Here is a 26,479-nt window from a genome sequence, read left to right on the forward strand (position 1 = left end):
AGTTCCTGATGATGCTCCTTAATGTATTTGTCTCGCTCACGCCAAGTTTGGACGTGATGTGTTTGACTTTGCCGCGTGTGCCAGCTTACCGCTCCTCTCCACGATCCGTTGGAAAGGGAAGGGTAGGAGGGGATCTTTTCTTTGCCTGTCCTATTAAAATGATTGAGTGAGCTCAAGGCAAAGTGATCTGTTGCTGGATTCATTGCTTGTGCAAGCCCTGAGGAAGAAAGTGAGTTTTATATCGTCTTTTTGTGGTTGGTATCTTCTTCCTGACATCTTTCCAAGACAGGTAAAGCAAGGCAAAGCTGAAACCTTTTCCCTAACCCAAGCTTTGTGGCACATTGTTGCACTCCAGGGCAGGCAGTCTGTTGTGGTAATGAGAGCTGGACACCTTGACTCTATTCTCAGCTCTGTCCTTATGTGAAGTTAGGTGAATTCCTAGCCTTCAAAATCCAGATTCCCCTCCCAGGTTGCCAGGCTCTCTGGTCTGGGAATTAGAAGAAAAGAATTCAGTGGAGCCCTCCCTGTGATCTGTGGGCTGAGAGAAGTCAGTCCACAGATCATGCTGCTTTGCCTCTTATCTTTTATCTGCCTTACAGCAGAAACTGTTCTCTCTGTCTCTCTCCTTCTCTCCTGGTCAATCTGTCATTGGTTTAACCAACAAAATATGAAAATAGCAGTTAAATTTGTTGAAACCTTTTGAACGTTTATTGGAAGCCAAGCATCGGCACTTTGAGCACTCCCTCGAAAATGACCTTCGTTGTCCTCCCCTCACCTGCTGCCTCTTCTGGCTCATAAGCATTCACACGTTTATCTCACTATTTGCATGCTGATAATAGACATAGATTTTGTTAGTCCTGCATCTGTCGAGACGGCGGGAACAATAATAGAAGCACCATCGGGACCAATATATATTGGTCTTAGGAGTGTGCCCAATAATGTCTGGGTCAGGGAGCCTTTAACTGCAGTGTCAGGGAATTTAGTCAGCTGTCATCGCTTCTTAATTAAAAATAGCTGAGACTCACTTACATTCCATTGCTGTGTGTTAGCTCATTTGTCATCTTGTCCTTTGCTCTTCAGCAACCCCCCTAAAGACCCTCAAAACCAGACAGTGGATAAAAATGAAGCAGGTAGGAAGGCAGAGAGCGGATAACCTGTGCCATGAGCTGCTCTTTGGGTCAACAGTTTGCAGGAGTTGAGCAGGATTCAAAGGGTATGGGGACACAAAACAGCACAGTATGCAATGTACCCTGTGTGTATTTTATATCTATAAAATTAGCCCCTGTACATGCATGTGTCAGGGAATAAATCAAACGCTAACTGTCCTGGGGTTACTAAGAACTTTCCTTGTGGACAAACCAGCTCATATTTTTCCATCTTGAGTTTCCAGCACCTTCCTCTGGTCCAGTACTCCCAAGGACAGAATGTTTTTACAATATGAGACTATCAGACCTTTCCTATGTACATAAGTGATTGGATTCCTTATTCCTCGCTAAATGGAATTTAGCAGTATCTGTGATTGCTATCACCTTCCAGTAGGTTTCACTAATTTATTGGTGATATTCCTAGGGGGACAGGGAGATGGGAGGTTACACAGAGGTTCAGGAGCTGCAGAGGGAGATAAATAGCATGCTGTAATATCATTACTGAACGAAAATGTAACCCCCTCCCCCTGCCAAAAAAAGAGAATGTATTGTGATTCGAGTTAATGCGCGGAGCCAAGGGACAATTTTGGCATCGGGAGAATTTTTCTGACTTCCTTTTTACAAGTAAATCAGAGGTGGAAGGGCATGAGACTGACTAACTTCCTGAACTGGAAGTTGCATCCGGACTACCATATTTAATTGTCTATGATTGACCTATCCTTCATGAATTTTGCTAATCCATTTTTGAACCTGTTTATATATTTGGCCTCCACAGCGTTGGGTGGTGATGAATCCCACCATTAAATCACATATTGTTTGAAAAAGTTCATCCAGGATGTCCTGTACAATGCTATCAATCTGTCCGGTGAGTAAATGGATGGCTGCTGCCAAGGCTTCAGATTCCCTTGGCCCAAATCAATGATAATTCCCCTCGAGACCTCATCCATTCCTTGCACTCGAGAAGGGAAGCAGCTCCACACCTCCTGTGCTTCACCACCCATCTGGAGCTGCAAGGGGGCTGTGTTAGCTGCCACGTAGGGCAGCTTCTGTGGTCCCACTACTAAACAGTGAATTTTTGGCCATTCGTAGATATTACTCTCAGGGCTGTCCTCCTGCTGACTTGACAGAAGGTCCAGTGATACTTGTTGATGTTCTTGCTAAGACTGGTGCACTTCCCACGGAGGGGAAATTCATGTGCAGCCTGGGGGATGAACCCAGGTTAGTTTGAGGTTCTCTTCAATCTGGTCAGGTTTTTTTAAGTCCACTTGAAGAAATCTGTAGAGCAATTTGTAGGAAAAAAAAAACAGAAGACATCTGATTTGGCTTTGTATTGTTTGGGGATTCTGACTTATTCTGAGGTGTACTGACCCAGGAAACCAGAATCAACAAGTTCTGTACATATGAACCCTAAATCATCAAGCTAAGGACAGACCTTCATGGTAGTAGAGACATTTTCAGACTGCAGATTTTTTTTTTTTTAAACTAATTAAGCTCTGATGACTTCAGCTGTATTTTCAGCCTCTGATTAAGGCCATGATACTAATTAAACTCTTGAATTATTAAAAATGCAAATAGTCAGACCTGTGTGCAACAGCAGAATTGTGTTTCCATGCTCCAGGACAGCAGTGGGAATATTTGGCAGAATCCCTTGTGGTGACAAATTTTTCTTCTCCTTTTTAAATGGCTGCACTCCACTTGATGCAGAACTGAAAACATCAGCTGCTGGGGTAAATGTCTCAACTGCCTTGCAGCTAGACAAGGAAGTTTGATTAAAACACAGCAAAGTTTTGGAAGGAACCCTGGGTCTCTTGACATCATGACTGTGGCATTTTCACTGGATGGGCTGTTGGGATTGAAATACCATTTAGTCTGTAGAGAGTGAGTCTGCTGTCAGTAGCAAAACTCTTGGAGCTGCATTTAGACTACTTTGTTGTCAAAGTTCAAGAGCATGATAAATTATTTAGACCTCTAGCTGTCCTACCAAACACCATCTCTCTGGTATCCCCTGCTAGGATGCATGCACCTTTAGTTAGGCATCTATACCAGGAGGTCTGCTTGTGCCCTTTCCTTCAATTCAGGTATATTTATTTATTTATTTGTGGCACTAGTACACAGTGGGGGATCTGAAGGATATCTTGATCTCTTTTCTGTCAACATCTCATCAGGCACCAGGTACCTTGACAAAGTACCAGCCATCCCTGTGTAGCAACACATCTTTTGAAGTAGGATTTTGTAATCCTATGTTGGCCTTGTTTCTTCTGTGGATGGACAGTCCTGCAGTGGGTCTTTGGGGTCAGATGGAGGGCTGTGGACTGGGAGTGCTCCCCTGCCATGGGCAGGGACACTATCCACTAGATCAGGTGGCCCAGGGCCTCATCCAACCTCATCTTAGACACCTCCAGGGATGGGACATCCACAGCCTCTCTGGGCAACCTGTTCCTGTACCTCACCGCTCTACGAGTGAAGAATTTCTTCTTAACATCTGATCGAAATCCTCCCCTCTCTTAGTTTAAAACCATTCCCATTGTCCTGTCATTATCTGCCCAAGCAGGAAGTTGCTCTCCATCCTTTTTATAAGCCCCCTTTAAGTACTGAAAAGCTACAGTGAGGTGTCCCTGGAGCCTTCTCTTCTCCTAATCAACTTCATGGCCCTCCTCTGGACCACTCTGACAGCCCCACATCCTTCTGGTGCTGGTGGCCCCAGACCTGGATGCAGGACTCCAAGTGTGGCCTCAAAAGGGCAGAACAGAAGGGGACAATCACCTCCCTCCCCTGCTGGCCTCTCCTCTCTTGCTGGGACACGTCTGTCCCATCCTGCACCCCTTTTGCTCTGCCATTAAGGAGGCTCTGCTGCATCTGTAGGGGTTTGCAGCCAGCCCCAGCGGGGGTGTGAGAGGGATATGGCAGTAGGCAGCCCAGTTATAACCTGCCTAGAGGGAATTTTCTTCCTAACGCCTATTTAGTTCATAATAAAGATATAAATTAAAAAAGGTGCACAAGGCACTATTCAAATGCAGCAAGCACTTGTCATATTGAATAAACTGTAACCCTCACTGGTATGGAGGTGTAACTATTTATTGGAGGCACTCATCAGATAAAAATACGACCTGGTGTCTCCAGCTGAGGCCAGTCGATGGCAGGTGTGATGGTAAAGCTATGTCAATTTTTCCTTCCCCTCTCGACTGTCCTTTTAGCGTGTTAAAACAAAGAAATAAGTGGTCATTACTTTACCTATGACAGTTGACTTTTTTTTTTTTTGTTTTTCATCCCCCTGCTCTAATGGGCTGCAGGTGTTTCACAGCCAGCACAAGCTAACAAGGACAGACGTTCTGGCGGCGTGCCAAAATTATAAAACTGTCCAGGGAAAGAAGAAAAGAAAAGACAAAGCGGGGGGGGGGCGGGGGGGGGGGGGCAGGGTTGGGAAGGAAGGAAAAAGAAAGCAGGGGAGTCACTCCATGCTGAGATTTTGTACTTTTGTGTCTCCTGAAGTGAATACATCAGCGAGGAATCAAAGGTTTTGAAAAGTCATTCAGCCCCTCCAAATTAGAAGGCGAGCCATCTGCACGACAGGACCGAGCTCTCCTCAAAGGCTGCAGGCCAGGGCTGGTCTCAGTGACCCCAGGGTAAGCCTGGAGCACCTCCACCAGGGTTCCAACCAGCTCACCCGAGAGCTCGGATTCTGGCTTGGTATGTGTGTCCTCCTGCCAGAATCACATTTTGGACCTAGCCCTTTAATGTTGTATCACCATAGTGATGGGCTCTTCTGCTCCAGAGCAGATGAGGAATCGCCGTGGGGTTGTCCAATGTTAATTAATTCCTTTTAGGCAAAATTTGAACTCGGTGGAAACTACAAAGCCAAGGCAGCCCCTTTGGAGCTCTGCAGTCTCTCACCCTCTTTGATTTTTAGTGATGTCTTGCTCTCGAGTCCCACATGCCACAGCAAATCCCTTGTGTTTTCTGGAAGTTAGATGGAAAATCAATGGGAAGAAAGATGCTCTGCATGAGACCTGAAAACATGCACGTGTCCTTACGGCTTAGCAGATAATGCTGCTTGGAAAGCCTGGGTTGTGATTTAGGATCCCCAAGGTGCTCCATATTTGGGTAGGAGCCAAACAGCTGCCAGGATAAGGCAGCACAAAGGAAAGCTGGACCTGAGGCACTGGCTGTCTCAGACCATTGGCTTGGATTGCCCTAAGGCTTTGTGCCTGGTGGTGAGAGGTTGGTGTCTTCAAAGGTACTTCCATTGCTGATGATTGTGTGAGTGCCTCGGGGCTGTCTCTCACCTCAGGTACCTCAGGCAGGATGCTAAAGGTAAGTGACATGTGTCCAGGCCTAAGGGCACATCCATGGGGAGAAATAGATCCCTAAGCTAGTCCTGACTTCAGTTAGTCATGGCATGAGGTCACAGAGATGCTCTGAACCCGGAAACTAGATTACTCATGTAAAACCAACATGAATGTGTCTTCCTCTATGCTGCACAGTGTTTCTGGGACTGGAATACCATCCTCAGACACAACTGGGATGTCCCTGACCCCACAGCACAGACCTACCCTTGGGCCACATCCGGAAGGATGCCAAAAGATGTTAACCAACCCACTAAAGAGTCCAGGGTCCAGATATCTCAGCAATGGACACATCTGAAGTAGATTTACTTCACTGGGTTTAATATGACAGATCTCAACCACAAATTTCTTATCCAGATTTGTTTGGAGCCAGGATTTGGTTCAGGCCAAGTGTTTTGCTTTGTTTGTTTATCTCGGATATGTTTTTGGATCCTTAGCAGGAAAAAAAAAAAGCCATAGCTGAGGAATGTTTATTATGTTCATTTCAGATCTCCTTTTGGCAGCTGGATAAGGAGGGAATGCCACCGCAATGGAGGGATCGTCGAGGCGAGGTTGAAGTCGTACTCAAAGGCAGCAGCAGTGCTGTGCATCGCACATATCACCACCATGATCGGTGAACTTCTCCCCTGGAGGGACTCTCAGACCTCTGTGAGTGGCATCCATGATAACTAAAGCTGGGCCTGCATACGGTTTTAAAAGTGATAAAAAATCCCACAATTGAAAATCACTTGTTTCAGAAAGGGTTTACGCTGTTGTAAGACTTAAAAAGTTTTAAAATTGTTTTAGGTCAAACAATTTCTAGTAAGGAAATGGTTGATGAAAAGATCCCTCAGAAAGTGTTTTGTAATGAGGCAAACTGAGACGTCTTTGGATTTTCTGCTTTTTTTTGGATGGCCTTTAGGTTTTTGCATTAACCCTAATGGGTGCTTTGCTTGGAAAGGGCTCTGAACTCTGACGTCTGATTTACCAAGTGCTGAGAATGCTACGAGATCTCTGAAAAATATAAAAAATTATAATAGTGGTAATGAACAGCAGCCTATCAAAACCTTTCATGTTGGCTTAGAAATCCAGCAATTCTTTTGCTCTCTGATTCACTCCTTGAAGTACGCTGTGCTTCAGATTTCTGTCTGTGGATGCTGGTAATGCGCTAAGATCTGGGGCAGTTCCTAAGAAATTGAATGCAATTTGCGTTTTCTGAAATAGTTTCAGATAGGGCCAGATATGCAATTGGTGCCAACCTGTGTCTTGGGTGGCTTCAGGAGAAGTTATGCCCTAATCTGGCAGTCTAGATTTGACTCACTCCTGCTCAAAAGTTTAAGTTCCTTACAGTTCCCATAACCAGGACTCAGTTTTATGACAGCTTCCTTTAGTTAGCTTGAACAAGGTTTATGCGTCTTCAGCTGCTGAGAAGACCAGGTGCCAGTGTAAACCATTCACGCTTCGTGTTTGTGGCTTACTTGGAATTCAGAAACCTTTCAGGTGCATAGCATTTTGTAGCGTGGATGTAATTCTTATTCTCTCATACTCTGTGTGCAGACTGGTAGTTGTAAACTTGTCCTAACACTAAGCATGTGTCTGGGTGGCCTGGATCACAGCCCTGTCCTTCCCAGCAAACCTTTGGGTCGGGGAGAGAAATAAGGTGGCGCAGAAGGCAACTCAGACCTTAGGCAGATTGAATATTGCTCTGAAAGTGCCCATTTCTCCTGCTGATCACAGCCCAGGGCACAGCAGAAAGGGGACAGATTTGGGGCATCCCTGCAGGCTTTTGAACACGCTGCAGAGAAAGCTGCCAGATCTCCGTGTGGGGTGTCCTGGTCCAAGAGCTCTTGTGGAGCTGGTATGCAAGCCACATGTATATGGGGTGGTGAGGACATTACTTCGTTTTCTCTTCTTCTGAAGCTTATCTGAAGGGGAGGGAACTGTAGAGGTTATCTTCTGAGTGGAAAAACTGATCTCAAGTGCATGTGTTTAAAGTGAGCAACAGCGTGACCCACATTAACTTGACTGAATAGGCTTGTGAGGCCACAATGTCTGACTGGGCCTCACTGGCAAGCAGGGTGCCTCCCAGCACCTGAGGGTTTCTGTAAGGGTATGATGAGCTGACAAAACGTTACAGAAAGGTGGAATTGGTACGAGCCATGTGGCAGCAACAGGAGGCCCTATTTAGGGAATCACACATGCACTAGCTTGGATTACCTCACCCCACCTAATTTTTGGTGTTTAGCACCTAAGTTAGTTACACAAAGTTCTCCTTAGTGTCGATGGGGTGGGTGAAATCAGCTTTGGAGACACTGCTGATCTTCTGCGGAGCCCAAGATTAGATTCTTAAAAAGGAGCCTCAACTAATTGCGTGCATCTTGTTGGGATGGATGTGAGCCGAGGTGTGGTGTCCTCGTGTGATAGGTGTCACACCTCGCAGCGAGACAAGGCATGGCCCAGGTAAATCAGCAGGGAGAATCCCAGCTTCTCTCGATGGGTTGTAAAGAAGAGGCTTTGCAGTCTGTCAGCCGTTGAACACTGCCAGGTAGTTTACAAGCAGGGGAGAGGATCTAAAGAGTTGAAGGAGGGTGTGCTGGTAGTTTTACACATTTATTTCCAAGGGTTTGCTTTGCTTTGAGGCAGTACCACTGGTCTGGGTTCCCCAGCTGTCAATCCAGCACATCACGGACGTGCAGGCAGCACACTGGGGATCAAACCATCAGTGCTGGAGCGTGGCCTTGAAGCTGTTGTGCCTGGGGCTGCTTTATGCTGCCTGACGGCGGGCCCTACAACCTGCTACCTGCAGCCCTCTGCCCAGTGCCAGCAGGTGCCACGCTTCCTCCCGCTGTTCTGACTTCCAGCATTTCATCTTTGCTCGCGCTGACATTTTTCATCCTTCTGCCTCTCTCCCAATCCTCGGTGTCTGTTAGGAGTCTCGGCCTCGTTTGCTGCTGTCCTGGTGCCAGAAATGTATGTCCGAGGCGATGGAGCTGCCTCTGCGCGGCAGCACTCGTGCTCGCTGGCTCCACCGTCTGGACCTGGCCCCGAGCACAGAGCTCAGCAGCCCCTAACAGGTCCCCTTGCTTTCTCTCCAAGAACATGATTAGAGGTTTGAAACTGAGCAGACAGCTGGTATACTCTCCCAGGGCAGCCTCTGTGTCTGGGCCTCCATTGTTTTTGTCCAAATCGTATCTGATTGCTTTCCAAAAGCGTTCCAGTCCGTAAAACCAGACCAGGTGCCTTTGGTTGTACTCATTCCTGAAATACCAGCTACGAACAGAAGCATTTTGGATTGGTCTTAGAATGGGTATAAAATTAATTTCAATCTGGAATGCTTCTCCCCCACCATTTAGAGCACTTGAATCTTCTCTTGCTCTTTCCAGACTGAAAACTGACCTTTTTCAACTCAGTCCTTGATCTTATACCTGCTTTACTGTATTTTCTTTTACTAGATCATCAAAATAGCTTCATGCCATGCTGGTCTCTGAAATCTGACCTCTAAATACATTCTTTGCACCTTGACCTTGTTTTCTTTTTGCATAGACTAAAGCAAGCAGCAAGACAGGTGCCAGGTTTTACTGCAATGTGCTTTCCCATTCTGCTCAGTAATTTGCCAGAAATGAGGAAAAAGCAAAGGAAAACCTTACCTTGCCATCCAAAATAGGTGGAAGGGTTTAAACGCTCGGGTGGGCACTGAGTCTTGGTTTAGATCTCCATCCCTTTAACTGCCAGGCTAAGTGCTTTGTCCTCCAGACTGCCCTTCATCTAAGCAGCATGAGCAGTAGCCCTGGCACCAGGGCTGCGGAAGGGCTCCCGATGCTGCCAAGGAGATGGGCCTTAGTTACGGAGCGGAGCTCTGCCAACCTTCTGTGCTGGGGAGTTTGCAAACTTCCACAGCGCATCTGTTTTATTTCAGAGCATGGATTGCACTGAATAGTCCTTTTGTGTGCTCTGTCTCCAACTACTAACACTGGCTCCGAAGAAGCCAGCGATAAATATGACAGCTACTGTTAGTGACTATCCCCTGGATGCTATGGCCTGACCCGCGCCCACCCTCTATTTACCTGTCAGTAATAATGTTTGCATTGCTGCATCAAGTTCATTTCTTACTGTGTAACCAGAGAGGGGCCAAATGAACATGGAAAGCTTTTCTGTGCCTCTGCATTCAGGGTCATTCGGAGGCCCACAGATGGGACAGGCACTTTGCCACCCAAGCGTTTACCCCGCTGAATGCCACGATGTTCTGCGTATCATTCAAGGGGAAAATAATGATGCTCCAAATGGCAGGAGAGCGTTACAAGGGTAGGCTGAATGGCACAACTGCAGATGGGCAAGCTGCCTACTTGTTGGGGCAGGTTTTGCAGAGGTAGGTTCGGTCCCCGTTCCCTATGGGACATTACCTTCCAAACACAGGTTCTCCGTGTGGGTTCAGAGAACTACAACAACATTAACCCTGAGCAGTTCTGTGTGGTGTTAAATGGCCTTCATTTTGTGTAGTAAAATTACTTGCATTTCAGTGGCATGGGAAATGGCTTTGTGGAGCTACCACTGGCTGAAGGTGTGTGCGTATGAGTATATCCATAGCGAGGGAACATGAGCATTCCTGCTGCTGTTGTACCTGGTGTTTGTCATTGCCCGACTGGGAGCATTAGGTCCCAGTAAGCAGTGTTAGGAGGAGAGCTGTCTCATCGCACCTCTGAGCAATCTTTGAAGTCTGAATCAGGGTTTCCATCAGTTGAGCTTATCTCCAGAGAGTGGTCATTTTGGAAAACGTGACCCATTTTGTTTGTATTTGAACGCAGGCACCAGATCGAAGCGTGTATGCCTCTAGCACTCGCAGTTCAGTTGCTGGACTGTCACCAGTTCAAGCCATCACCCAGCGAGAGTCCCTGGAAGCCCAGCTCTCCCCGTGCTGTCTCTGGACAGTGTTTGACTAGACTGCTTTTATCTCTCCAGCCTGTCTGTGGGAGTTGAATCTTTGTACAGAGACTGCATTGCTTGGCATCTAATCTGCACTAGTTGACTCAGTCATCCTCCGAAGGCAGGGGGGGGAGGGAGATAAGTAGGAGGAAAAAAGGTGGGAGTGGAAAATAACATATTTGAGGGGACAGCAGGAAGTCTAGGCTCATTCGCATCTTGGGAATTGCTCAGGACGTAACCAAGTGAGTGTTTCCTGATCCCCTCTCTTATTTTTTTTTCTTTCTGTTCCCCCTGTGGGCCAGGAGGAAAGGATGCCTGGTAGGGCACGGCTGGGAGAATCCCAACAAGGGCGATGCCCTTAGCGAATGTCACTAGAAAGCCAAGTGTCCCAGGTGGGTGGCAGTCCTGACCCACCAAAACAGCTTGGCCACGGTGATTTTCTTTACACTGCTCTCTGTGGTGCCTGGATTTCCCTCAAAGATCATCCATCCAACCAAGTCTGTGTTTATGCAGAACTCGAAAAGAGTTCTCTGTGTGGAGGATATTGGAATATATTTGCTTGTTTTTTTTTTTTTTTCTGGATTAAGTTGGAGACTAAATGAGGTTGACTGGTGAGGGAAAGAAAACAGGAAAGATTTCTGAAAGATAAAAAGTGTTTCTGGTTTTGGATAAGAGGGATGGGGATTGTTTCGGGCCTGTAGGATATCTGAGAAGAAATGCTCTTGTACAGGTGAAGCTGTAAAGTACTTTGGGACACCTCAGCATAAAAGTTGCCGTGTGAATGCTGTTATCTGTTGTTATTAAAGTTGGGGACCTGCTTGCACTTTTAAAGATCGATAATCCCACATTCTCTAAACGGGCAGAGCTGGGATCACAGGGTGTTCGTTGTATGATCCGTGTGTTCAAGGACTGATTAGGCCTTTCCTTTGTCTGCCCTAATTAAATCAATAAATGGCCTCTGTAGTCACCTGTGTAGCAGGTGACAAGTTTTGCTGCTGGAGGTCACTGAAGAGGGCATCCTGGCAGCCTTTGAAAAAGAAAAGGATTTTGATCCAGAATAGTGACAGTGTCCTAGTTTCTGAGTCCCTCGGGCCCGCTCGTTCCTAGAGCAGGGCTCGGAAAGCAAGTAGAGAGGAACTGAAGAGAATTGTCTCTCTCAGGAATGATCGAAGAAATTCGGCATTTCTGTTGTCTCAGATCTTTCACTGTTTACTCCAGCTGTCACCTGCTTTGTCTCTCTTATGCCTCTCTTATTAACATGTTAGTAATGCTGTGATGATGAGGTGAGCAGATTATGTGTCAGCATTGCATTATGATTTGGTTTCCAGCTATACTGTAGCAGCTCCTGGGCGCACTGACATTGGTGTGAACAGTATTGTGTAGGTTGCTGCATAAACCCACTGCTTATTTATCAAGGTGAGATCATTTTAAGTGAAACTGGGCAGAAAGAAATATTTATTTGGATTCCTACGGATCCCGTGGTTGCTTGAAACCCAGATCAGCTCCGAGCTTTACTTACATGTTTCAAATAAATTCAGCCAGAGTCTGTGACTGGCACGGCCTCATTCTGGGAGATGAAAACAAATGCAAAGCCATGTGCTGGGGTTTGCTCTGCTGGATTAGCCTGCTTTTTCCCAGACGGATACAAGGGCATCTGCAGGTGTTTTCTCCAGGACAGTCGACTCTAACACCGGGTCCTGGCAAGCAGGGGTTTGGAAGAGTGGCCACCGTGACTAGCACAGCTGCCTACGGTAAGGCCACTGCCCTCGGCAGTTTTTTGCCAGGCTCCTGGGCTAAGGGTGTGTGTGCGCAGAAACCTGGCTCTCCTGAGCATGTCCTTCCTTCCCTGGTACTCCTGGAGGCAGCTCATTGCTCCTAAAACCTCGTGCCTTCCAGCACTTGAGGATTATCCATTTAAAATAAAGCAGCACTAATAGGATGGGATATTTTTTTTCCTCAGGGGAGTAAAAACAGTGTCTTTTAACCTGTCAGGGTGCATTTACAGTGCAGCTGAGGTTTGAAAGAGGCTGTCCAAAAAGAAACCTAGGGTAATAGGAGTGTGTTAGTAGAGCTAGTACGTAGTACGCACTGAATAGTCTCTGTGGTGGCAGAAAAGCCTTAGGCTTCAACTGATTGCTAATTATGTGGCTCTTTTCCTTTTTAAGAAAATGCCAGGCAAGGTTTGTGAGGGAGGTAAAGTGTGTTAATGTGCGGAGAGTTACCAGTTTTGTTGGTGGTATTTTTTTTTTTCCCATGCTTCAGTTTGGTATTAGAGACCGGGCTCCGCTTTTAAAATGAAGCCGCGTTCCCAAGTCCTGCCACCCATCTCTTAGAGCCCCTCTGTAAAGGGCACAAGTTATTCCACCTTAAAAAGAAAAGGAAAAAAAAAAAAAAAGAAAAGAAAAAAAAAAAAAGCAAAACCCACACTGTGCAGAGAGGGAGAGAGTTACAGAAAGTGGGCCCCCTGCTTTTTTCAGAGGGGGAATGTAAGCAGATCCTCGCTGAAACTGCTTCACTCAGCAGTTTTCAGCTTGTTTTAATTGGCCTGGCCTGAAAGAATTCTGAATGCTGTACCTGTGCCAATGAAAATGCAAATGTTTCCCCGAGACGAGGCACTTGGAGTGCCTGTGCCCCAGCTCTGATAGCAGCAGCAGGGGCATGGAGACATGGATGGGATGGGAAACGGGGAGGCCTTGATCTGGCTCGGCTTAGAAAACAAACAGCTTTGGAAAATGGGGCACGAATAAGGTAGAGCAAAACGTAGGGTGCTACTGGAACTCCTGCAAAACCAGGAGCTCATCTGCAGTGAGGCCCAGCACCCTCTCACCTTGCGCTGGGCTGCTGGATCCTCGGCTAGCTTACAGGGCAGCCTGACGGCTCTTTCCTTCCGTAGTTTTTTAACTGCTGTTTACTGGAGGTTTCCCGTCAGAAAGAAGGCTGTTCCTGCAGTGCCGAGATGCTGTGGCCAAGCGTGTCCATACAGTCAGTGCCTCTGGGGGTGGTGGGTGTCACCGTGTGTCCCTGGGGGCTGTCTTGGGCTGTTGCTGGCGCGGTTAGTGATGGACCTTCAGGTCTGGAGCTCTTCCTCCTCTGTGCTATGATAGCCTGGGGACCTTTCATCTCGAGGGCTGTTCAACCTCGTGGATCAGATTTTCTGGGCGCCTCAAAGGGATGGCATCGGGGCCAGTGAATCAGACACTGATGGTGTCTGCTGAGGTGCTGGAATTTGTCTTGAACTGAGAATTTTGATGAGGGTACAATGTTGTTTCAACCAAAAAAGATCTTCTCCCTGTCTGTCTGGCATAGCCTACTGCTCCTTAGTACTGAAACTTCAGGATCAGCCCCACTTAATGATGGCTGTTCTTCTCTAACTCCGTACAGACTGTTATTTGTTTCTGTCTCAGCTGCTCAGAGCATTTCTGAATTAGTTCAGATTCACGGTCCTGTGTCCTGATGCAAAGTAAACTCTGTTCTGTCCCAAAGCATCAGCTCAGCGTTGGAGTCAGAATTACTGGCATGACTGTCTTTATGCTCTAAGCTTGCTATTATCTGAAAACATGAAAAGATGGTTGCTTAATTCTTTGTGTTTATTTTCTAAGGCTTTTTTTTTTTTTTTTTTAACGACAGAGTGTCTTTCCCATGTGGAAATAAAAATGGGTTCCATTTCGCTTGAATTTGATAGTAAATCACACTGGGTGCATCATCACTAAATTGTGGTGTGTGCATACAAGCACGGGTGTGGAACCTCCCCAGGGAATCCCATCCTGCCTTTCCCATATCCCATTTTTATGCTTTTTATTCCCTTGAGACGCTGGCCCTACACAGAGATGTCCTCCATCTCAAGAACCACTTTGCATGCGTGCACATCTCCCTCAGGTTCCAAACAAAAAATCCCTTTGGAACTGTCAAGTCTCCTGTATTTCCTGTGTACTCATACTCCCCATATGGGCGTGTGTACCAATATTCCTCGTCTACTGAAATTCCGCATATGCTGGGCATCCCTCCTCGTGACCATTAACTACACTTCTCTACAACACATATATTACAAATTACGGTCACACAAAGTTATGTTCTTAAGCATCCATAAAACATACCTTTTGGTAGAGGACACATACTAAACTCCTGGAATGAAGGAATAAGAAAAAATACCTGGCTCAGCTTGTTTTTCTGCCTCAAGTCAAATTACAGCCCAGTTGTGAATTGGGAAAATAATTCATTTTCAATACACGGTTGATCAATTTTTTCCGTCTTTGTAACTGCCTATACAGTAATGAATATATGTTCTTTGCGTTTTTCAGATAAATATCCAGCATCTTAGGGTATTTAAAATTAGATCTGGATACATTTACAGAGCAATGATTATTCTGAATTTCATCTGAGGCAATTAAAAAGCATCATGATGACATTTAAGGTGATATTTTTCTCCCCTACGTTAAATAATTATAAATAATAATAATGATTAAACAAATTATTCTGTTCCTCCCAGTCTGGATCAACCTTTAGGTTAATAATCTAAATCATTAAAATTCATCTCTCTCTCAAAGGATTGAGCAGTTTAAAAAAATGGAGGAACCTTTCTGCATAAGGGTGATTGATAATTACCAAAGCAAAGATGTTTTGTGGGTAAAAAATGTGAAGGCTCAGCAGATTGATTGGGTTACACAGTGGTCAGGTTGAGGTGATATTTTCAACAATTAAATTTGGCACAGATTTATCAACTGACATCCACTGTGTGGGAGATGCAGAAGTCAGGTCCAGGCCTGCTTCTTTGTACACCAGCTCTGAGGAACCCGTGGTTCCCAGCTGCAAACTCACTGCGTGACCTTAGGTCGCTGACAGCCACTTTTTGAAGTTGTTATTTAATTTCAGTGGGAGTTAGGCTCTTCTTTTATGACGTTTTATTATTTTTTCCTTAAATTGCCTGCGTGAATGAGATTTCTCTTGACTAAGTTTATAGGCCAAGCCATCTACTCTAAAATCGAAAAAAAAAATAAAAAAAATAAATAAAAGCCAATAAATAAAATGCAATAAATAAATAAATAAAATGCAAGCTGCTACCCAGGAGAGTTATTGCTAGTGTCCATCATTCCCTCCACTCTAGGGTTGGTTGATTTACCTCTGCGGATGCCCCTCTCTCTACATTTGTGATATAAAGCACCTAAACAGTTAGATGAGAATTGAAATCCAACTTTGAGATGGTTACAGCTGGAAAATGATTATGCCCAAGGTGGCTCTCTGTCTCTGTAGCCACGAGTGCTCTTTTCTCATAGGCACTGCAAAGGTAACGTGGCAAAAACTCCGAAATACAGCTTAGCTTCTCCATTGATGAGCAATCTAATACGACTGCTTGAAAGGTGTATGGACTGTTCTGGACTTCACACCTCTTTGGTTAATTAGAGAGACTTCTCTGGCCACAAAGAGCCATGGAAGAATGGATTTCCAGTGCGGGAAGGAATGATAAGGCTTTCCCAAGGGGCTTATTGGATTGTGAATCGCTCCACCTATTTGCAGAGTTTCTCAGAAGTCGTCTGTGTTCATCCATCTTTCCCCCCTCCCTCTGGACTATTAAATCTCTTCCCACTCTGCTAAAACCAAGCCTTCGCCTTGTCTTAATAAATTGCGTTTCTTGCTGAATGTGGCTGCTTTGCAGGAAAAGACGCCACTTGGAATAATCAGGACCAAATTGATAAGCTATATACAGAGTACAGACTGAGGAGGCTCTCCTTTAAAACATGGGGGACGATGGAGTTGCACTTAATTTAATTGAATACTAAGTATGGCTGTCGACAACACTTCCCCCCTCAAAACACGTATTTTATTCCTATCTTGTTTTGTTATTTATACCCCCTGTCGCGTTACCTTCCTAGGTGTCCCTTGCTAAACATAAATGCCGTAAAGCTGGAATTCCAGCTCAAACTTAAACCCAGCGAGAGGAGTTAGTCCAGCCCTGAGCTGCGGTGGCTGCTTGCTGCAGCCGGGCTGCAGCTCCCCGGGGAGCAGCTTACTCAGGAAATGGAGCTATTTCCGGGCCCGGCTGCCGCCAGGAAATGAGGAGGCAGCAGTGGAGATATTTTTTGAATTTGATGGGATTTTTTTTCATACTTTGTACCGGGGAATGCTCAGGCCGGCGCTGCAGCGAGTGGTTTATGGAAACCTTTGGTTTGGGGAGATGGGGGCTGAGTTGGGTTGGGGTCTGACGCAGGTCAGATGGAGAGCGGGGATCTGGGAGCAGCGAAACGCGAGCGAGGGATCTACAGATTTGAAGGCAAAATAGTAAACGTGACCTCGTAAATCGTTACTGCTTTGTTTTGCCCATATTCTCATTTTCTTGTTGGATTATTTTATTTTTTGATGCGAAGTTAAATAATTTAAAATCCCTTCCGAACCCAGAGCAGTGCCTTTTGGGTGCTGCGCATGTAGAAATTCTCATCTGCTCCCACCGCAATGAAAAGGGTTTCAGGTCCCCCACTCTAATATCAGCCCTTCTACCCTAATATTAAACAGACTTCCTTAAAATTAATCTCATCATAATCTGAAGCTGTCAAGGGTACTTTAATTTTTATGGAAGATGTGTGGCTCACCCCCTAGATTGTTTTTAAAATCTCAGTCTTATTGGTGTGAATATCTGGTAAATTTCTACTGCAAGTAGTGGCTGAAACACTGAAAGTAGGCATTTCCATTGAAAATGAAAAAATAATGGCAATCTTTTAGTGAACTTGGGTGGCATTTGAAAAGTATGGTATTATTAGAGATACACAGAAGACAGTCCTTGTAAAGGATTTCAAATTTAGCTGTTTTCAGAAACAGACCCATACTTTGAAATTCTCAGGAGGAAGATTTTTCTCTACCTGTCCATCTCCTCCCTCAGGAAAAAGAAAAAAAAAAATACACTTGAGCAGAATTTACGATGTCATCGTAATATTTTCTATTTTTAGAATACAGTCTGTGTTCAGTATAGAAAGACTGAAAAAACTCTACATTGCTTTTGGATTTTTCTTGAAGTTATGAAAATGTAATACTAAAGCTAGGAAACATCAAAACGAGAAGTTTTTTTTCTAACGAGAAATAAACATTTGTTCTGAAAATTTTGAATGGGATAGGTTTATAGCATGGAGAGCTTTGTTCCACGTGGAGAGGTGGTTGTGCCACTTGCCTGATTTTTCCCAGGCCGTTTCACCCGTGGTTCCCTCGAAGCCTCTGTGATCAGGGGACAAACACTAGCTGCGTTTGCCAGCACGTTCTTTCGTTGCTGCTTCGGATCCGGAGTCACAAACCGTCGGCCAAAATCCTGCCATCACCTTACAAAGGCAAACAAAAACTGGCCTCTGCCCTAAGTGTGCATCCTACAAGAGTGTCCAGAGGAAGCGCTTCCCAAGGGAGGACCACGGGACAGCCGCCCTACAGGCACCCCAGAGGAGCTGAGCAGGTTATCTGGGCGGCCCTGGTACCGTAGAAATGTATGTCTGAAACCCTAACACAGGGGATCCATGCCAAATTGGTGCCTTTTTGTGCCGAGGGTGGTACGGACAGTCGGTGTTCTTACTGCAGGCCGAGGAGTTTGCTTTAAATCCAACTTCTGATGTGCTTGCTGTGCTGAATTTTGCTTTCCACAGGTACGCGCGTGCTTGGGTTGGTGAAGCGGGCTGGGCGTGCTCCTGGTGCAGCAAAGCCCGCGGACAGCAGCTCTGAACAGCCGGCAGGGAGGGAGAAAAGGGGGGAGCGACATGCTTGTAGCTGTCCAGAAGGAAAACATAAATCTTCTGAGCTGCAATGCAGTGCAATGCTCGTTCCCTCAGCACCCACTGCCTCGCGAGCCGTGTCCCAGATCTTTACGTATGTGATAATCCCACTGAGTTCAATTGTGGCTAAGGAAACACAAATATTGTTACTCACATGTGGAGAGTTGCTCATGTACTAGTCAGCTGAAGAACAGAGATATCCATCTCAGTCTTATTAACTTCATCACACAATTTATCGCTGAAGAGGGTTACTGAAGGCTCAATTAGGCACTTGTGATTTTGGCTAGTGCCTGCAGAATAGTGTCCCGTTGTATAATTTTGTTTGGTTTTGGTTTTATATAGTAAAGCACAAATAACATTTACTCATGAGACAGCCTAGGGACACACTGCCAGAAATAGAGGCTCCCGACAATTATACAGGATGTTGCTGTGGTGTTATCATATGATTCATCCACTATGAGTATGAACAATTGTTAACCTCAAGACACTCTCACTTTCACGCCCTCTGACACACATACCACTGAGGACAAATATCCTCAAGATGAGTAAAACATTAGGATTGGGATTTTGACTCATAAAGGTTCATGTGTTAAGCCTAAGCTTTGTTGTCCAACCCTTGAGCACAAGGATCTTCTATAAGCAGTATGATGTGCAGCTTAGGAAATCCTTTTGGATGCTGATTGACCATAGGAATGGCTGTGGATATAGACAGTCAAAGTGGTCCAAGGTGGACACCACTGAAATCAGTTACAAAGAAAATAAATTTGGCCCAGATCTCCTGATACAACTGCACTGAGTTCAGGAGGGAGTTATACTGAGAATGTGCCCCGTAAAGCTGGGAGAAAGATGGCCAAAGAGATTTAGGTGCTTGAAAGAGGGTCGCTGCTGCAAAAAGCTTCTGTGCAGGCTTTGCTTAACCGTGAGCTTGGCAGAACATGAGCTTGGTAGAGCAAGGCCAGCTACTATCAGCCGAGAAGCTGGACTTTGAGAGTTGTAATTGCAAAACTGTCTCTCCCAATGAGCCCTGCAATGGCTAACAGCTGGATAATGGATGAGCTTCTTTGCAACCCCCTCTCTTGCATGCATTTTGTTATCCTATTCTTCCCTGTACGTGTTTGAGGGGCCACCACTGGCTGTGCCCTTTGCAATTCTTTTTGTCTGATCTTTAACTTAGTTCTGGCCCTTCCCTTCACAACTTGGACTCTGGCACTTGCTGCTGGTCAGCCATCTTTTGCCAACTATTTTGCCTTGCAAACTCGCATCACTAGATGGCAGTGTAATGGCACACACGTGCCCTGCCCGTACTGCCGGGGAGAAAAGTCAAATTTCACCTAAAAAGTGGACGAAATTTAAAATTTGAGTGCAAAGCAACTTCCAGACCTTAAAACAGAAAATACCTCTTCAGCCACCTTAAATTTCCTTAATGCTCTCTGCAAAGACCTAGGACAAGGTCTTTATTTATGACCCAGTGACACAGGTGCTACACCAATTTACACCACCCCCAGATCTGGCCCACAGAGCTCACATGAATGTCACGGCCATGCGTGCGATTTGCACGTATGTGATATTAAGTCAGGAAATTTGGATAAGATCTAAAATACAAAAACAGTAATGCAATCAAATATGACATTTTCCTTCAAAATTAAGCTTTCCTCACTCTTCACCTTTTGCTCTTGCTGCCCCACGGGATAATGTTTTGAGCTGCTTTGCAGTCTTATACCCTGTGGTACAGTAAGTTAAGCTACAGCACATCTCATTTCAGTTCTCCAAAGGGGAAGTACTCCAAAGGAGTAGCCCAAAGGGAAATTTAAGTGGTGCACAGGTTTTGGTTTGGTTTTCTGGAGGGAGAATTGCATCCTGTGGGCCCGTGAATTTTCAGCGTACGGAGTACATACATTTCTGTATGTTTTCTTAGGTCTGGGTTAGCACCCTCATTTATGAGCAAGATTTTAACAAGGAGGAAAATGTCACAGTATAGAAAAATAAACAGGGTAAAAATAAGTGGCAGAAAGACGGTCTTTACCACACTAAACATCGTCCTTTTTGGACGTCACGAAGACAGCTGTTGGCTGAGAGTGAGATCTGAAGGTCTTTGTTAGGAAACGTTATTGCTGAGATTTTCACTGTTTGGATTTCCTGTTTTCCTCACTTCTGAACCCTTTGGCTTTTGTAATCTCAGCAGGGTCAGGTCTGGTCATCCGTGGGGAAACAGACTGTGAACAACAAGGCGATGTGCTGCAGGAGCTGCGCCGGGGAGTCAGTAGGTGAGCGGCTGGGCAGGTTGTGGAGGAGCCAGGATCCTCGACCTTCTGCGTAGCGCTGGCCATAAGGCTGCCTTGTCTGAACCACATCTGTCTAGATAAAAAATATCTATCCTTGGTTTAAAAACACTGAGTGATGGAAAACCATTCGCTGTCCTTCAGAAGCGCTCCTAGGTTAATTGCCTTTGGCCGTTAAAAATGAGTGTCTTATTTTTGGTCAAAATCTACTTAGCTTCAATTTCCTTGTCGTAGTATCTGGTTATACTTCTATCTGTAGGCAGAGGAGCTTTCGTGAATTTTTTTTAGATGTCTTTGATGCCCAGATATGATATGCTCCAAAAGATGCTCCGAGATCTGTCACCTCCCAGATAAGATGTGAAGGTCAGAATGGAACCATTTGATCTCTCTCAAAACCCATACTTTTGGGAGAAAGTGCCAAAATTCATTCAGCTTTGGTCTGTTTGGTTAGTTACTTTCTGACTCTCCACAAACTCCACCTCCAATATCAGAAATGTAAAATGCTTTTAATAGTCCTATTCTCAAGCGTTGATTTCCCTGCATGCGTGTCTTTGTGTCTCCATGGGCTGAACTGTAATATTTTTCTCTGCAATAGCTGAAGCAATGTTAGCCTTAGAAGGGATGGAATTAAACTGAAGCAAAGGTACGTGATTGAAAATATACAGAGAGAGGCTGAAAAATCCCACTGTGTCCACGGTTGGTGGCAAGTCACATAGCTATACCAGGATAGCTGAAAGGATATAATCCTGTTGTAGTAGGCATTATTAATGTTATTGTATAATACTATTTGTCCCTGTGTGGTACCGAACAGTTACTCTACATAAAGTAATTAAGCACTGTACAACAGGTCTGTGTACCAGGTGAGCCTGTGGAGTAAATCAGTGCCGTCTGTCAGTCCAGTTCTGTGTGTGTAGAGGCTGAAGGAAGGACTCCTGTGGTGTACTTAGCTTGTTTTTTTTTTTTTTTTTTTTTTTTTTTTTTCCCCGTGCATGTATTTGATGCAAACTAAAAGTGGTCCTGCCTCGCCATCCCCGGAGTATCACCAGGAATTCTGCTCAGTATCTCTGTCAGCATCCCTCTTTTCCTTTCTATCATTCAATTTCTTCCTCCAGAGAGTGATTTTAACCAGTGAATAGGTCAGATCTGGTCTAGAAGGGGGGCTTCACTTGGCTAATGCATTTCCCTCCCTTCCTAATTACACACGGCCCATTTTCTCGGTTATGCATTGGCTTTTCTCAGCATTTTTGTGGTACAAGTCATCTATGTTTTGGGGTTCTTTTGTGATAGGGAAACCCTTCTAGCCACAGTTGTCATTAAATTCAGCTTTTTTGAAGGACAGCTGGGTATATTTTCACAGGGTGGTGTTTAATTGTTGGATTTGTCCCAGAACTTCCACCAAAAGTTTTGTTTTTCACCTTCAAATTGACAGGCGTAGGGGATAGATACCGTGCAGACATTTAGGACTTGATTCTCTCCTCACTTACGATGCTGTCCTGATGAAGGCAGAGAAATGAGCTGGGTTATATCGGCGTAATTCATGTTTTTATAAGAGGACAATCGGGTCCTTGTGCTGCTGGCTGGACAGCATACGGCTTGTCACATTGCGAGGTATCTGAAGGGGTCGGGGCTCTTCTGCAGATTGAAGCGTGGAGCAAGGGGACCCAAGGGACCCGCCACGATGTCTCTGTACGTGTTTCAGGCCTGCATCCTTGAGTGGGGTCACAGGTTCCCCCTCTTCTCCTCCGGAGCAGGTGGGCTGGACAGCGGCTCCACGTCTCCCACTCGCTGGCCCTCCCGGCGGCGGCGTTGCTGCAACAGGACGTTGTGATTTACAAGGCCGGGGCCAGCAGGAAATTCCTACCTCCACCCCCCGGAGCAGGGAGGAAGCAGGAGAAGCGCCGTGACTCAGAGTCACGCCTGAGTCACCCCGTGGTGCGCGGTTCCTGGGGTGGTGCTCGGCCCCTCCGGCCACCCCCGTGCCCGCTGCCAGCCCCTAGGGCACAGCTGGAACCAACTTGAGCTCCTGCACCGATGCCCGGAGTTATTCGATGGGGTAAAAGGGATGCTGCAGGTAGAACGGGGCCTGATTTGGTTAATGCTGTTCTGTAATAGATGAATAAACAACTTACAGCAGGTGCCTGGCGGCTTATGGTAATCAACGGGGTGTTTATTTGGGATCAGAAAATATACTCCGTTACACAAGTCTCTCGTCTGTCTTTGGCTAACCACAGGCTCGCTGAAATTGGATGGGGTCATTTGCTGTCTAGTCACAGATAATAAATCAAAGGGCTGAAGAAACTGCAGGAGAAAGGGCACGAACTGACCAAACATTTAGCTGATTGTAGTAGGCATCAGCCCGGCCAAAGCGAAACTTTCCCAGCAAATTTTCACTTATCTCGAATCCAGTTATTCCCTGTAGGCAGCTGAGCTAAGTAAACAGAGGTTGCTTTACCTTGACTAAACAATGACTTTGCTCTAGCTGCTGCCAGCTGTGTAGCAGTCACAAAATGTACTTTAAAGGCTGGTGGGTAGCAGGCTGCCAGGGTGAGTGAACCTGTCAGTCTGGTCGACTTTGGGCAGGATTTAGGATGCTTAGTTAGATGAAGCTGTGGTCGGATCAGCTGGTGCCGTTCCCTGAGTAGGGATAGAGTATGCAAACGAACGGCCGTGGGTAAGGAGGAAGCAGAGAGGAGCTGGGGGAGTGGAGAACGGATGACTTTCCTCTGATGTCAAAAATCCCATCATTCAGTGCTCGCAGGGAAAAAGACGAGAGGAGAAGAATGTGGAGAGAAAGAGGGAGAAGAAATGAAGGGAAGGGACACGCTCAGTTTTTTCCCTAATTGCGCAGGCTAGCGTTTACCACCTTAATAGGATGGAGGAGGGAGCCTGATCCCGAGAGCCAAGTTCTGAGCAGCCTTCCAAACCCCGGGGACTGTTCACATCCCCACCCCGCTCTGGACTTGGTTAGTACTGCCTTGATACGAATAATCAGGTAGATAAAAATTGTCAAGAAACTTACTGCACTTTCCTCAGGGCTCTCTTTGTGCTATCTTTTATTCCTGGCAGTTTTAATTTCTCTGGTCATTGTCTGTGTTTGTCAGAGGTGTTAGATACGCAGCTCTCCTAGGATTTCTGCAGTGTTGTGAGGAATGACCAGAGCTGGCTGGAAGCGAATTAGGTCGGGCACCAGCCGCAGGAGAGCTGGAGTTGCCTGGAGCTCCGTCCAGGTTGCTAATTCTTCCTTCCGAGGGGCTCATTTCAAAAGGTGCTGGATTTGTCCTTCGTGCATTTCGCTGTGTGCTGTTGCCTGTAATTAGTTTTTTTTTTTTTTTTTCTCCACTGAAAAAGCTTTCTCAACTGGAAAAAAAAGAAGCCAAAAAAAAAAAAAAGCCTAAAAACAACCCCCCACATTTTTGGCAATGGGTTGTTTTTCTAAGCAATTAATTAAGCGCTGATTTTAAAAGAATTTGCATCCTTCTTCCAGCCTGTGTCAAGCATGGATTTTGTATTAATCACTTCACTACCCTCTGACTGAATAAGGACTGAAAAAGATGCAGAGAGTAAAAATTTCCTCAGGAAATGAATCAGACGAGGAACCTATGCCTCATCTCGCCTCCTACAAGCGAAGAAAGAGAGGATTTTGTCAATGGTGGGTCAGTTTACAAACGTGTCCTTTGCAGCGTGAGTCATAAGCAATGATACATTTCACAGCAATGCAACCACAGATGCAGTTTAAATCCAGGACTGAACACCAGCTAAAGATAAATGGCAATGAATCCTCGTGCCCATAATAGTAATGGGAACGAAAATGCAACCTGTCAGACCGGCATGTACGCCAGCCAGCTCTTGCTGCTGCTTAAAACCAGTGTCAAAATTCTCGCTTGCTTTAATGGGAGCAGAACAATCCCTTGGGACATGGCCTCGTGATTTCCATTTGCTGATAAGCAAGGAGGGGATTTGAAGTTTTGCAAGACGGAGCTGGGAGAGCACCTGCCCTGCCACAAGGCTGCTGCACTGGGGGCTCGAGGAGAGAGGTCTGCCTTTCAGCAGGCTTTGGGCAAAGGTGCATGGTCCCAGGGGGATGTCACCTCGGTCAGGGCAGGGGACGGAGGTATCGGGAGCAGGTGGGAAGCGGTGCTGTCTCCGGAGCTGGTCGAAGCACGTTACCAGTTCTGAGATTTCCAAAATGCTGGCCATTTATTTATTTTTTTCCTCCAAAAGCGCCAGCCTTTGTTAGTGTTATAACTGTTAAGAGATGTGTAAAAACTGTTGTGTGAGCCTACCATCAAGACTTGTTGTTGTTTTGGCTATGAGTGAGATAATGAAATTTAGCAGGAAATCTGAGCTGAAATATAAAAGTTTTAAGTTTTCACTGGTGCCACTTTCCCCAGCGTTTCCTGAGACTAACCCTTGCAAGCGTGTTAGTACTCACGGTTTTGTTTTTCTTTACTGAGTTTTCTGTACTCATCTCTAGCTTGCCAGGCTTTGGAAGCGTTAGGCAAGAAATCGGACATGGATCAGCTATTTAATCAATCAGCCAAAGTCAGTGGTGCTGTCGCTGTTTATTACTGGCCAAGAGCCGCCTATTGGTGTCCTAAAGTGTGATAAGATGAGCGGCTGAGATGCTGCAGGTCTTTTCATTAAGGGTAACGACCATCCTTAGAAAGATCTTTATATTAAACAAGTTCATAGACACCAACTGTAATACGTTTGCTTATTTGTGCTTGTGCAATCTTTTGGTCTCGAGGCTCACAGAGGCTGTTTGCAAATATTAGCATGTACCTTTGTAAAAAGATAACGCTGGGCCAGCACCAAAAGGTTTGAAATGGAATGGAGAATGGCAGACCTTGAGTCAAATTCAAATTTTCTAAGTCACTGGCCAGCACGTTAACCATGAGATCAGTCCTCTTCTCTTTAGGGTTAAACGTTTCCTCTTACAAAAAGAGCCAGAGGCTCTTGATTATCCATGCAAAACAGGCCAGTGCTTTGATTTGTAAGGTTTTGTCTGACACACTTTTAAATGGATGAAGCTCAATTTAGATTCCAAAAGAAAATCTAAATTTGGTGGTTGAGACATATACCCACTTTTCTCTCTTATCCCGAGGCACCGTTCTCCACCCTTCCCCTTTCCTCTTCAAAAAATGATACTGCCTGATGCTTTGAACCAAGAGAGCATATTTCAAGATCAGCGTGGAACAATTAAACCAATGATCTGTACGCTTCAAGGAGAAAACTGAGCTGCAGTAGCTCTGCTTTGACAGGTCTTTGGAGGATTTCAAGGAAGTTACACCCACTTCATTCATGATAATCGGCTGTTTAACGCAGAGCAGCTCAGTGTTATGAATGAAAGGGAGCATGTTTTGGCTTGCAGAACAACTCACAAATCTAATGCTTCACTCGTCAAATAACCAACCACATAAAAAAAAAATCTGACTTCATTCTTGAAATGAAATTAATGAATGCAAGATTCAGTGGGAAAAAAAAAGGAAAGAGAAAAAAAAACACCTAAAGCTGCATCTTCTCTTTCTTTGGAGTTTTAGAAACATTACCTCTCTCCTTTCTATGGATTTGTGAGTGGACAAGATTTGTGGCTGGACAAGTTGGGAAAATACAACACAGCCTCTGAAGTGATTTTGCAACTAAGACCAAGTTTTGGGGGGGTTGTACGTGAAGTCAAAACAAGTTGAATTACTGGATTTCAGATAATTTTGGTAGCAAAAGGGAACCAGAAGGAAAAAGAACATTGAGAATAGTATGTAGATCTACTGAAATAATAGATTTTTAATTTGGATGGGCTGTAAGGTTCTCTGAGAAGCAATGGGCTCTATACTATGCCAAAGTAGCCCTGCTGATTAAAATTATTTATTCTAAGAATAATATATTAATTTTTGATTATTAAACCTGGTTTTGAAGCATACCACTATGTCCTCAGGTACTGCAGAGCTCCTGGAACTGTCCTGTCTCAGGTGCCTTGGTGCCTTCTGGCAGCGCTGGATTTATAGGCTCTAGAGAGTCTTGAATGCTACAGGGCTCCTGGGGCATTTGTTGTAGGCAAGTGTAGTTTAAGATATCTC

General features: G+C 45.4%; 2 long non-coding RNA genes across 9 annotated transcripts in view; one reads left to right on the forward strand and one right to left on the reverse strand.

Annotated features, from left to right (window-relative positions):
- Window positions 1-14,012: 14,012 nt before the first annotated feature.
- Window positions 14,013-23,880, reverse strand: LOC118252532 (uncharacterized). The gene is made up of 3 exons (XR_004780166.2): window positions 23,425-23,880; window positions 18,281-22,214; window positions 14,013-18,121 (listed from the first exon to the last, which is right to left on the reverse strand). It is a non-coding gene; the product is annotated as an uncharacterized LOC118252532 (long non-coding RNA).
- Window positions 22,516-26,479, forward strand: part of LOC118252531 (uncharacterized) — a 51,048-nt gene continuing 47,084 nt past the window's right edge. For 5 of the 8 annotated variants that reach the window (XR_004780158.2, XR_004780155.2, XR_004780163.2 and 2 more), the window contains exon 1: window positions 22,516-23,397. This is a non-coding gene — a long non-coding RNA (uncharacterized LOC118252531). Of the gene's footprint in view, window positions 23,398-23,889; window positions 24,055-26,479 lie in introns of all 8 variants that reach the window. The other 3 variants (XR_004780157.2, XR_004780162.2, XR_004780156.2) reach the window with 2 other exon arrangements.

Source organism: Cygnus atratus, chromosome 22, assembly GCF_013377495.2.
Source record: "Cygnus atratus isolate AKBS03 ecotype Queensland, Australia chromosome 22, CAtr_DNAZoo_HiC_assembly, whole genome shotgun sequence".
Classification (NCBI taxonomy): domain Eukaryota; kingdom Metazoa; phylum Chordata; class Aves; order Anseriformes; family Anatidae; genus Cygnus; species Cygnus atratus.